The sequence below is a fragment of the Triplophysa rosa genome, linkage group LG16 (genome assembly GCF_024868665.1).
Source record: "Triplophysa rosa linkage group LG16, Trosa_1v2, whole genome shotgun sequence".
In the NCBI taxonomy this organism is placed as follows: domain Eukaryota; kingdom Metazoa; phylum Chordata; class Actinopteri; order Cypriniformes; family Nemacheilidae; genus Triplophysa; species Triplophysa rosa.
The window spans coordinates 356,282-368,781 of record NC_079905.1 but is presented as its reverse complement, the minus strand read 5'-3'; the positions used below and the strand labels follow the sequence as shown (position 1 = coordinate 368,781).

Sequence of the window (12,500 nt, the reverse complement as noted above, 5' to 3'; positions counted from 1 at the left end):
GGCGTCGCTCCGGTGAAGCTCACTTCAGCTAAAAAATGGAGAATAATAAACCTCCACTTGCAGTCGGGAAGAGGAAGCTTCTACTTTTTTGAGGGGTAATTTCCTCTCTCTTTATATCTTTCCACTATATTTATCAACTCCATGCCGGGGCTTTTGTATCCTTGCGTAAATTATTATTAGGCCTGGTTCTGGGGTGCTAGAGATCTGGATGAAGATGAGTGACAGCTTTTTAGTCATTATAAAGGGAGTGTTTCTGTGCTATATATAATCCATTCAGAATTGTACAAAACTTGTTTTTCATGCTGATAAGACCAACGGCCACATACACGCTGCAAAGTTTCGGGAATTACATCAGCATATTAATGCGGGATTCACTCTTGAAATAGCTATGATTGACATGTTGATAGCCATAGTTAGTTCCTGAATAAAGCAGACTTTTGGACTGAAATGGTTGACTAGTCTGACAGACTCACTCATAACAGTCGCTTGCCGCCACCTACTAGACGTAACTATGTAAACTGCACTGAAATCATTGAAAAATCCCCACAACACTAACACACAGACTGACAGCCGGTCTTGTAACAATTTATATTTTTAATATCTAATAAACTAGTTTCTTGTATTTCAACAAGTCTTTTGGAACAAACATTATTATCACAAAGTGTCAATCATCCAGTTGTTTTTAGGGAAAATAGTAAATACTACATTGGTAAATATTGCTAGAATTATTCTGTTGGACGTACACTACTGTTCAAAAGTCATTTCTGTTCACCAAGCCTGTTCTTTTATGTAAGCCTGTTTTTAATAATTAGTAGGGCTCGACATAAAGGACTGCACGATGGGAGATCCTCGGGCCAGTTGAGAGAACTGTCATTTGCCCAATCGGGCCAGTGCTGTATCGTCATGGAAATTTATAATTTGTACGTTTTTAAGACTTGCCTATTTAGATGAACATGCAAAAGAGGACTGGATTCGGTTCTCACGTGCTGTTTAATATACGTGCGCAGCCGGAATGCCGCATCAGACAATACGCAAAATACTGAAGTTCTGAATACTGAGTTCCCTTTCTGTCGGTCTCTCGACGTTGTGTCGAACCGACAGAATGGGGTTTGTCTTAAGAACCAATCATCTTCTGAGTATTTAGAAAAGGCCAATGAAAATTGGCGAATGAAATTTGCATGCCGGGCTCCTCCCCGGATGTCCGGGTATAAGAGGGAAGCCGGCGTGCTCATTCATTCACCTTTTGTTCTTCAGAGCCTACGCATCTGATGAGCTTCTCTACGATCTTGAGTGGACAGCGGACGGTCCTTCCTGCAGTGATCTCCCCTGGGCGTCTCAGCAGTTTCCGGAGGTGTTTGAGCAAATTTACTTTCTAAAAGAGCAAATTTCTCCAGCGTGGCATGTCCCGCTGTTCTCATGGGTGCAAACACACATCAAAGGAGGGGGACGGAACACGATGCCTGCTTCCAGTACGCTGGGGCAGACGTGTGATCGTCGATTACAGACGTTGCGTCACGGGTGGCTGTGTTCCCACGGGACTCAGCCACCACCTCGTTTGCTCCCCGTTCCGTGGCGGCAGGACTACGGCCCTGCCGTCCGCTACGGCAAGCAGCGAGGGTGATATGAGGATTACTGTGAGCGATAATCTGCCAGCCACTGGCTCACGGACCATTCACACCTCGTCTCGCTCGTCTGACCATTCCCCAGGAGACGGTCCGCCGTCTTATTCCTCAATCACGTATTCGGACACGATGCATGATGATGAGATGTCTCTTGCAGCATCGGGGGTGACGTACTGCCATCCGACTCCGACTCCCTCCCTCGGGGGGTCGAGCCCAGGAAGAAGCGGACGTTGAAGTGTCAGCCATGCTTTCCCGGGCCGCCGTGAGTGTTGGGTTGCAGTGCCCGCACTGCCTCTCCCGGCACTCGCGGCTGGCTACATGGCGCATCGGGTTTGAGCGCGGCTCCAAGCCGCGCCCGCCCCTGGTGCTGTGTTTACCGGAAGTGCATGAGGAACTTAGTAAGACCTGGAACGCCCCCTTTCCGGCACGTTTCACGTCAAACAAAGTTCGGTTACCCTCTCTTCCCTCGAGGTTGAGACAGCTGGAGGATACGTCATTCTCCCTCAGGTGGAGTATGCCGCCGCGGTGCACTCGTGCCCGTAGGCGGCGGCCACCTGGGGGGGCTCGACCTAGACTCCCGTCCAAAGCATGTGGTGTCTCGGCATCTCTGGTGTCGAGAGCTTACATTGCGGTGGACCAAGGTGCCTCCTCTCTCCACGCTATGGCTGCTGCCAGGCCAGGGTGTTGGGAGAGTTTCACGAGGGTAAGACCGACCCAGCACTTATGCAGGAACTCTGCGCCGCCACCGACCTCGCTCTACGGGCGACCAAGGTGACCACGCGGGCCCTGGGTTGGACGATGTCCACACTTGTGGTCTATGAGAAACTCCTCTGGCCGATCCTTGCGCAGATGAGTAACGCTGAGAAGGTCCACTTTCTCGACGCACCCGTCTCGCAAGGGGGGACTGGTTGGTGTTGCTGTCGAGCCGCAACCCCCCCGCTCACCCCCCGCCCGTCGGCTGTCGAGTCCCGTGCACTGTCTGCTTCCCAGCAGCCCTGGTCCTCTTCGACGCCCTCCAGCTCTGGGCCCCCCACTCAGGCGGCCCCCCCTGGAGGAGACAGCGAAGAGGAGACCATCGCCCCATCAGCAGCCGCAGCGATGCGGCCTTCATGGGAAGACCTCAGGGGGATCGAGGCTACCATTGGGCCCGACCCCAGCCACATCGCTGGGAAGTCAGATAGGGACGGATCCTGCCCCGTCTCTCCATTTGCTGGCCCCCTCCGGCCACTTACTCTCAAAAGAGAGTTTCCTCTCTCTCTGGGTTATCACAGCCGCTCCCACCCTCTGCACGACGGGGAACGGCAACATCGACGTTGCGTCATGGCGAAGCGCAATGTCGAGTATAAACACCAGCCCTCAGCACTCTCAGTCAGACAGTGCGTTGAGCTGCGCAGTCGCCAGGCAGGAAAAAGAGCAGAGCCGATCTCCTCCCTGGGGGACCTCCCCCGGCAAGGAATCCGTACTGCTAGCCATCGAACCACCCCCCGGGGGGACGATGAAAAAGATCGTACCTTTAGTACCCGTCTCATTTCTGGGAGCCTGTCCAGCTTCCCAGGCTGTCAAGCTGGCTAGGGAAGACGATCCGTCTCGGCTACGCGATCCAGTCGCCTCACGCCCGCCAAGTTTCAGGGCATCCGATATACCTCAGTCAGAGGCTAGGATGTTCCCGTACTTCGGGCCGAGGTCGCCACCCTTCTGGTGAAGGGAGTGATCGAGCCCGTCTCACCAGCCGAGATGTTCAACGGGTTTTACAGCCTGTACTTCATTGTCCCCAAGAAAGGCGGGGGGTTGCGCCCTATCTTGGGTCTGTGTGTTCTGAACAGGCACCTACACAATAGCTGCCTTTCAGGTTGATCACGCAGTAGCGCATCCTGACGTCCGTCAGGTGTCAGGACTGGTTCATGGCAATCGACCTGAAGGACGCGTACTTCATGTCTCGATCCTCCCTCGACATCGGCCGTTCCGACGGTTCGGCCTTCGGTCTGTCCCTGTCTCCACGAGTCTTTACGAAGGTCGTGGAAGCCGCCCTACTTCCCTACTAAACTATCTCGACGACTGGCTCAGTTTGGCGCACTCTCGAGATCTGTTGTGTACACACAGGGACCTGGTGCTCCGGCACCTAGATCGGTGGGGCTACAGGTCAACTGAGAAGAGCAAGCTCTCCCCGGTGCAGAGCGTCCTCTTTCTCGGTATGGAACTCGACTCATGTCCTCATGAGCGGCCCCGCTCACCCCGCGACGAGGAAGCCCGCACCCACGCGGCCTTCTATAGGCAGTGCGACTGACAGAGCGCAGAACGCGCCCGATCAGTGTTGAACTGCTTGAAGCTCTCAGACAGTCAGCGGTCCCCCTGAAACAATTTCAGAGGCTCCTGGGATACATGGCATCCTCGGCGGGGGTGGTCCCCCTCGGGTCGATGCACATACGACCGCTCCAACACTGGCTACAGAAGAAGTTCCTTGGAGAGCGGCACACCGGCACCGGCAGAGCAGCCCTGCCCCCTTAGGCCGGGGAACAGTTGAGTTATCTCCCAGATGGCTCTAACCGGACCTAGTGCTCCAGACGTGGTAACCCCCCCTCCGTGGGCTGTTCCGTCTGATGCATCCTCATGAATGGTTCCCACCTTGGCAACCCATGACCTCCCCAGGTGGACTCCCACCTTGCGGTTAACTCCTGCAGTCCGCACATTCTTCCCATGAGTTCTCCCCTGATGGTGAGACCATGTGGTGTCTCCACTAATTCCTCCCTATGGTAGGTAGTGGCCTCTGCAGCGTTTTTCCCCCGGGGGGGAATAATGCTTACCCAGTGGCCCGTACGGTGCCGGGCGGCTTCTCGCCATTTAGAGAACTAGGCCTCCGCCCGTGACGGCCGGTGACAGGGGCTTCCCAACTTTGTGTAAAGCTCTGGGTCCCCCTTTCTCTCCACTGGAGGGTCATAATTTCGCGTTAGCGTGTTCGTCTGACTCGCCCAGGCCAGTCAACGTCGCTCCGCAGAGATTGTGATGCGGCTCAGTGCTGTGGCGTTTTCCATAGGAACCCCATTCTGTCGGTTCGACACAACGTCGAGAGACCGACAGAAAGGGAACGTCTTGGTTACGGATGTAACCTCGGTTCCCTGATGGAGGGAACGAGACGTTGTGTCCCTCATGCCACAACACTGGCCGCCCACCCCAGCGGTCGGGGGAGGATGCTTTAGGCTCCTCAGACCAAAGGTGAATGAATGAGCACGCCGGCTTCCTTCCCTCTTATACCCGGACATCCGGGGAGGAGCCCGGCATGCAAATTTGATTCGCCAATTTTCATTGGCCTTTTCTAAATACTCAGAAGATGATTGGTTCTCAAGACAAACCCCATTCTGTCGGTTCGACACAACGTCTCGTTCCCTCCATCAGGGAACCGAGGTTACATCCGTAACCAAGACGTTCTCTTTCACGTCTTCTTAATCTGACATATTGACACAACATTATGCCAAAATGCCAATATTACCAAGTATACTTGTAAAAAGTAATCAATCATGTCTAACGGGAACAACACGCGTGTGTTACATTATATTAGATCTGTGCTTCCCTTAAAGGGGCAGCAGCATAATAAACGTCTCAGTTTTGTTGAGTTATAGGCTAATAGTTTTGATGGTATCATACGCTTATTTATTAAGATTACATAGGTAAAAAAACCAACAAACAAATAACTAGATATTATTTAACACTTTTTTTGTGGTGGGGCCGGTGAAAATTTTGGCGCTTTTTTTGCCAAAATTCGAGCACTGAATTCAATTCTATTCGCAGTCATGAGATAATAACACATGCATGATTTGTCGCTCAAATCTCTCACTGGACACATTCTGATCAATGTCACATGTGCTGACTGAAGAGAGCGAGAGAGAGATGTAGAGTTTTATTTCAGTTTCTTACACTACACACTTTTAAGTGCACATCCAGATAGTGTGAATTCGGGTAATCTGGGACACCTAAACTCCAGTGTGTTTATTTCCTGTTCTAACAAATTTTAGTCAACAGGACTTTACTTATTTTACATAGTTTTAGCATGGATGCCATGTGACTGAAATCACACTTCATGGGGTGATTCCACAGAAAGGGGCTGGGCACTTGTCAATCAAGAAGCTCCACTGGGAATTGCGTGACAAGGTCAGTGACATAGGATTCTGACAAGATTAATGTTAAGGACATAAATCTGTTAAAAATGAGACAATGTTCCTAATTGTTGTCAAATTATGTTTGTGATCTATTCTAGCAACAAAATATGTATTAAAGTGTTGAAAATGTGTTTTTTTTTTCTTTCAAACATTTTTTGATTGAGAATGTGGGACAGCATGCTTTGGGTAACCTGGGACAGTGTTGGGATTAACGCATTACAAAAGTAACGACATTACAGTAATGTATTCGTTTTTGCTGTAATGCAGTAATATAACTCATTACTAATAAAATGTGGGTAATATTATACCTGTTACAATCGCGCAGTTAAATTCTTTTTTTTATAATTTACCAACACATTCCATTCCCAGAAAAACAAATCTGTGATTAAAATACTATGATTACAATACTATTTCCTGTTACTGAAATCCGATGGTTGAAATGAATGCAACGGATTCTACAAGAATAGAAAGAAAAGGAAAGTAAGTAGAAAGAGGTTCTGCGTTTTACCCTGTCATTATGGGATATAGGTCGCATTAAAGTGGACTCTACCTCTACCATAATTCACCAGATGGCCGTTTGTCTGCTTTTGCGATTCTGACAGCGATTGTTAGTTAAATTTATGAGCCTTCTCTGTGTCTCTTATATTTGAGGCTCCATATATTTCCCTCGAGAATTTAAATGCATCTGAAAACACAGACTGTGGGCGCTCGACAACGCATTGATGCACATTGTTTGCCTTGATACGGAATGTCCGCCTAAGTATTGTCAAACTAGTATTAGTTTCGCAGATAGTTTGATTAATTAACGTTTTTTAACATCGTGGTAGTCCATTGCAGTGGTGTAAAGTATTGGAGTAAATGTAATTAGTTACTGTACTTAAGTATCTTTTTGGGTACTTTGTAGTTTTACTGAGTATTAAAGATATTAGCAACTTTTACTCTCTACTTGACTACATTTTTGAATAAGTATTTGTACTCTTTACTCCACTACAATTGTAATGACTAATGCAATTACACATTACATTTTGCATGGCAACTTTATCTACAGCAGTTTATTTCTGCTACAGAAGAACCAATATTGCCATTTACAGTGCATTGACGGTACTATATCTTGTGCATTTTTGCCCATACTGAAACTTGTCAACGTGGCTTCTTTATGCGAATGCGGGTGCATTACCAGGTAGGTGACATCGCTGGTGTTTTATGTGGGAAGAGGACATGACTGCAGCCGACGATAAGGCCAAAACCAGCATGTCCAGTGCAAAAAGGCTTTGACTTTTGTAATTTTTTCATTAACATTATTTTATTTATCCGTTTTACTGAAGAGACCTTTTTGGAGGATATTGGTTTCATGAGCATTTGAGCTTAACTGAGACTTTGGTGTTTGTAATAGACGTAGGATATGGTGTTGACCTTGATTTGTTGCAATTTTGAGGTGTTCAGTTTGATGCGATTGCTCTCCTCACGAATCAATGTTTCTTGGTTTTCACTGACAAGTGTTGAGGACTAGTGCTGCTTAGAGCCTACATTCAGTGTGAGTAAAATACTCGAGTACTGTTCAAATCAGATACTCGAAGACTTTTACTCAAGTCGTTTTGGAATTGGTGACTTGTAACTTGTAATGGAGTCATTTTCACTGCAGGGTATCTGTACTTTTACTCAAGTATGGTTTTCAGGTACTCTTTACACCTCTGGTCCATTGATATTATCTGATACAGACATTGACACTCAAATCCTAAAGTATTCATTCCTGCACAGTGGCGGCCGGTCAAGTTAGCCAGAGAAGAAAGCTACTTTAATATGCCAACAATAAGTTATATAATATATTTCGCAAATTAATAACGAAATAAAATAATTTAGTCGTACTATTCCACCGTTAGTCATATTATCATTTATTTAAAAAATCAAAATTGTATTTTGTTCATACGTGTGTGCGGGGCACCGGACAAACGAGTGTGTATGTAGGCACGTACATTTTTGAAAAGCATGTGATTTGAGGCTGAGCTCTAATTGGCTTGTTTCAAATCGTCCTTTGCTGCGCCCCAAACCCTCCCACTTTTGTTGTAAGCGAATCATTATTGTTTTTATATTTTTGGCCTCATGTGATTGGACCGTTCTTAACGCCTCTCATTACCGCTCAGCAGATTGTCATTTGACTGACAGGTACTGATTAACGTGGAAGCAAGCGAAATTATCTCGAGATGAAAGAAAATTCGGTTTTATCTTTACAAGAATACCCGTTCCAAAGGCGTTCGGATGAAGAAAAAAAACGGATCAAGGAGCTTGGACCAGATCGACCCAACTTGCAAATTCAGCAGCAGTCAAGTGATCGCGGTCGATCTTACACTCGGTGCTTTTCCGGCACTTCTTATGGAAAACGGAGTTGGCTAGCTGGATGCGATGTAAGTCATGCCTTTTATTGTTTTCCCTGTTTGCTGTTTCAAAGTCTTGGCACCGAAACGTTGTGGACAACAACAGGGGTTTGCGATTTAAAACATCTCTCTGATAAGTGCAAGCGACATGAAAGTAGCCGCAGCCATCTTGACAACGCTATGAGGCTCCAGTTTTTTGGGAAGCTTAGCATTGCTGAACAGCTAGATGAAGGCTACAGGATTGGCATTAGAAGGCACAATGAAGAGGTCACAAAAAATCGACACATCCTGTCTAGAATAATAGACTGTGTAAAATTTTGTGGCGCATTTGAGCTGGCTTTGCGTGGCCACAATGAGAGCGAGAGCTCAGATAACCCCGGGATATTCCGTGGCTTGGTCGACTTTGTTGCTTCTCTTGATGGAGTTTTGAAAGAGCACCTCGAGAATGCCTCTGTGTTTAAGGGAACTTCGAAAACCGTGCAGAACGAGCTGTTGGACTGTATGTTGTCTGTTATGAGGGAACACATAATCCAAGAAGCACAAAACAGCGATTTTCTATCAATCCAGGCCGACGAGACCACCGATATTGCCACACAGTGCCAACTTGTGCTTGTGCTGCGCTACATTGATGGCAAAAGCAACGTACAGGAGAGGTTTTTTGCTTTTATTCATCTGCATTCAACTACAGCTGATTCCATCGCTACAGCACTAAAAGAGCATCTTACTGTCATCCTTCCAGAGGATCAGAAGAGTAAACTCATCTCCCAAGCGTATGATGGAGCCAGCGTGATGAGAGGTGCCACTGCAGGTGTTCAAAGGAAGATTCAAGATGTGTACCCAAATGCCCATTACATCCACTGCTATGCTCATCAGCTCAATCTAATAATGCAAAAGGCCACTTCTCACATACCCAAAGTTAGAATTTTTTTTCTAACCTTGGAGGATTTGCCAGCTTTTTTTCAAGATCACCCAAGCGCACAGATGTTCTTGATAAAGTAGTTGCCCATAGACTACCAACATCAAGCAGTGTTAGATGGAACTTCCACAGCCGTGCCATCAATACAGTGTTTGAGCACAGAGAGGGCCTCATTCGCTGTTTTGAAACTATTGGAGAGTCAGGTGACTTTGACCCTGTGACCACCACAGAGGCAGGAGGCTTTGCCATGCTGCTGGAGGATCAGGATTTTAATTTTTCTTTCTGCAACTTTTCCACAACATCATGCCACACGTGGACATCCTCTATGCCAAACTCCAGAAGAAGGACATGATTCAGTCCACATTAAGGGGATCATCCAGCAGTTCCAGCAGGACATACAGAAGATCAGGTAGCAGCTGTATTCCTTCTTTTGAATTTGTTATCATTATTATTGTTATTAGTCATACATTTTCTTAATCCTTTGCAGAAATTCTCTCCATTCTCTGGTTAACCAAAGCAGTGAAGGAGCTTCTCAACCAAAGAGGTGGCGGTTGCTTAGTCCAGATGTCCATGAACGGATTGCAACAGAGGTAAGTTTATTGTAGTCCTTGTTACTCTGCAGTTTCTCATAGAAAAGCTATCAAAGGAAGCTATCAAAAAGAAAGTAAATATTAACAACAAGTTAAACGGCATTGTTTCATTTACCCTCTGTGGGTACTAAATGTGTTCTCATGTCTTTGAGTTTATAATTTTTTTGCTTAAATATTGTAGCAAAGAGTAGATCCTTTGATATTGGGCTTTATTAAACTTTATGAAACTATACTACATTTATTTGCAATGCATATTTTACTACAAGTCAATCTATTTAACCATTTTCATAGTCTTTAAATAGTGATCTAAATAGATTTGTTATTCTTAGGTTTCCTCTAGTGGTGTGCCCTTTTTATCTGATTGATATGAAAATGGCTGATAATAAAAAAATGCTATTAGCGCCCTAAGCATCAGAAGTTCATGAAACTTGGCATGTTTGTCTAGTCCATATGTATGAAGTTTGGATAAATCAGGGATTCAAACATTGAAACTGGTCTCCGTCTCTCTTATGACTTACAACTGATCATGTTGCAGTTGAAATTGACATTTTGTCATCACTACATCATTTTTGTTTTTGTCCTTCACTCTGTAGGTCTGTGACACCATACTCCAACACACCATGGAACGGTTCTGCTTCACAAGCCACCTCGTTAGTGCCACCCTGCTGCAATCAGACAGGTTTGAACAGTACACAGTGGCGTTTCCTGAAGATGCACTGAGTAGGACTTTGAAGGCCTATCCAGTGCTCAATGGGAGTAAGATAGAGACAGAGCTTAGTCTCTTCTACTGCAAGGAAGAGTTCAGAACCTGTTGTGGTGCTGTGGACCTACTGCAGCTGTTTAAGGAGAACAATCTTGAAGAAGTCTTTTCAGAGACTGTCACTCTCCTAAAGATCCTCATCACCACACCCATGACCACAGCAGAGGCTGAGAGGTGTTTCTCAACTTTGAAAAGAGTTAAGACTTTTCTGAGAAATAGCATGACCCAGGAGAGACTAAATGCATTGGCCATGCTGTCAATGGAGAAGAGAATGGTGACTGAGATCATTGACTTTAACCAGAAGGTCATTGAGAAATTTGCAAGTCAGAAAGAAAGGAGAGCAAAATTTATTTTCAAATAGTGTTAATGGCCAATGATTAGGTAACTATAGTGTGTTGTGTTTTTTTTTAATGATTACCTTGATTACGTCATTACTGATAATAAACCCACATTCAATTCAAATTCACTGATTCACGGTACATTTATTTGCATGTATTAACATTGACTGTAATAATGATACGTCACCTGATTAATGGCTATTTATAGTCCTGCATTACTGACAGTTGGATTTTCAGTTTGTTTGCGCCCCCCAAATATTTTTAGCACCAGCCTCCACTGTTCCTGCATTGATTTTAGGCATTGTAGACAGACATAAGGTTGTAGACTACAGGTATGTGCCGATTGGTTGATGCGGTATTTGTCCCGCCCCCCCCTCGCTGCGATTGGATGGCCGAGTAAAAAGTGCCGTTGATGAGCACAATCATTATGCATTAACACATCGCCCCCCCACTGGATGTACAATGAGAAGCACTCAACTATATTTTAGCATTATTTTAGAATGCATACACTTCTGAAAGAGAGATAGAAACCATCACATACAGTGAGGGAAATAAGTATTTGATCCTCTGCTGATTCTGTAAGTTTGCCTGCTTACAAAGAAATGAAGGGTCTATAATTTTTATGGTGGGTTTATTTTAACTGATAGAGACAGCATATTAAAAAATCAGGGAAAAAATGTTATATAAAGGTTATAAATTGATTTGCATTTCAGTCAGTGAAATAAGTATTTGATCCCCAAGCAAAACATAACTTTGTACTTTGTGGAGAAACCTTTGTTGGCAAGCACAGAGGTCAGACATTTCTGATAGTTGGTCAGCAGGTGCACATGTGTCCGGATACATTTAGTCCACTCCTCTGTCAATCTTTAAGGGTTCTTGGCTGTTGTTTTCGTCTCCTTCACAGATGTTCTATAGGACTAGGGTCTAGAGACTGGCTAGGACATTAAATGTGCTTCTCCTTAAGACACTCTTTGGTTGTCTTGGCAACATGTTTTGGGTCTTTGTCATGTTAAAGGCACATCCACGACCCATCTTCAGTGATCTAGTTAAGGGGAGGAGGTTCTCGTCCAAGATTTTATGGTACACTGGCTCGTCCCTCATCCCCTCAATGTGGTGACGTCATCCTGTACCTGTACCTCGCAGCACTTTCTCCAAACCTTTTCTGAATCATCTTGATGTTCATTGTCAAACTTCAGACGGGTCTTCTTGGGCAGGAGGACCTTGCGAGTGCTTCAGGATTTCAATCTATTGTGGCATAGCATGTTACCAATGGTTTGCTTGCTAACTGTGGTCCCAACTGTCTTGAAATCATGAACAAGCTTCTTCCGTGTAGTTCTGAGCTGACCTTTAACCTTTCTCGTGACCATCTTTACCCCATTGGGGAAATCTTGCAGGAGCTCCAGAACAAGAGCGTTTGATAGTTATTTTGTATATCTTCTATTTCCAAATAATCACACCAACAGTTGTCTCCTTCTCACCAAGCTTCTGTCTGTAACCTAGTCAAGGTTTGTGCAGGTCTCCAATCTTGTCGCTGACATCCTTTAAAACCTATTTGGTCTGGACCATGGTGTTGGAGAGGTTGAACTGGAAGATACAGATTCTGTTGGCATGCATCTTTTATATACATAACAAGCTGATTTAGGAGTACTTTCTTAAAGTGACAGGACTAATCTGTGGTCCATATAGGCACATAACCAATCTGTGGAGCCAGAATTCTTGCTGCTTGGTAGGGGATCAAATACTTATTTCAC

At 45.5% G+C, this 12,500-nt stretch overlaps 1 protein-coding gene across 1 annotated transcript in view; it reads right to left on the bottom strand.

The window, feature by feature from the left end:
- The window catches only part of syngap1a (synaptic Ras GTPase activating protein 1a), a 43,669-nt gene that overhangs the window by 15,128 nt on the left and 16,041 nt on the right, over window positions 1-12,500 (bottom strand). The window lies entirely within an intron of this gene.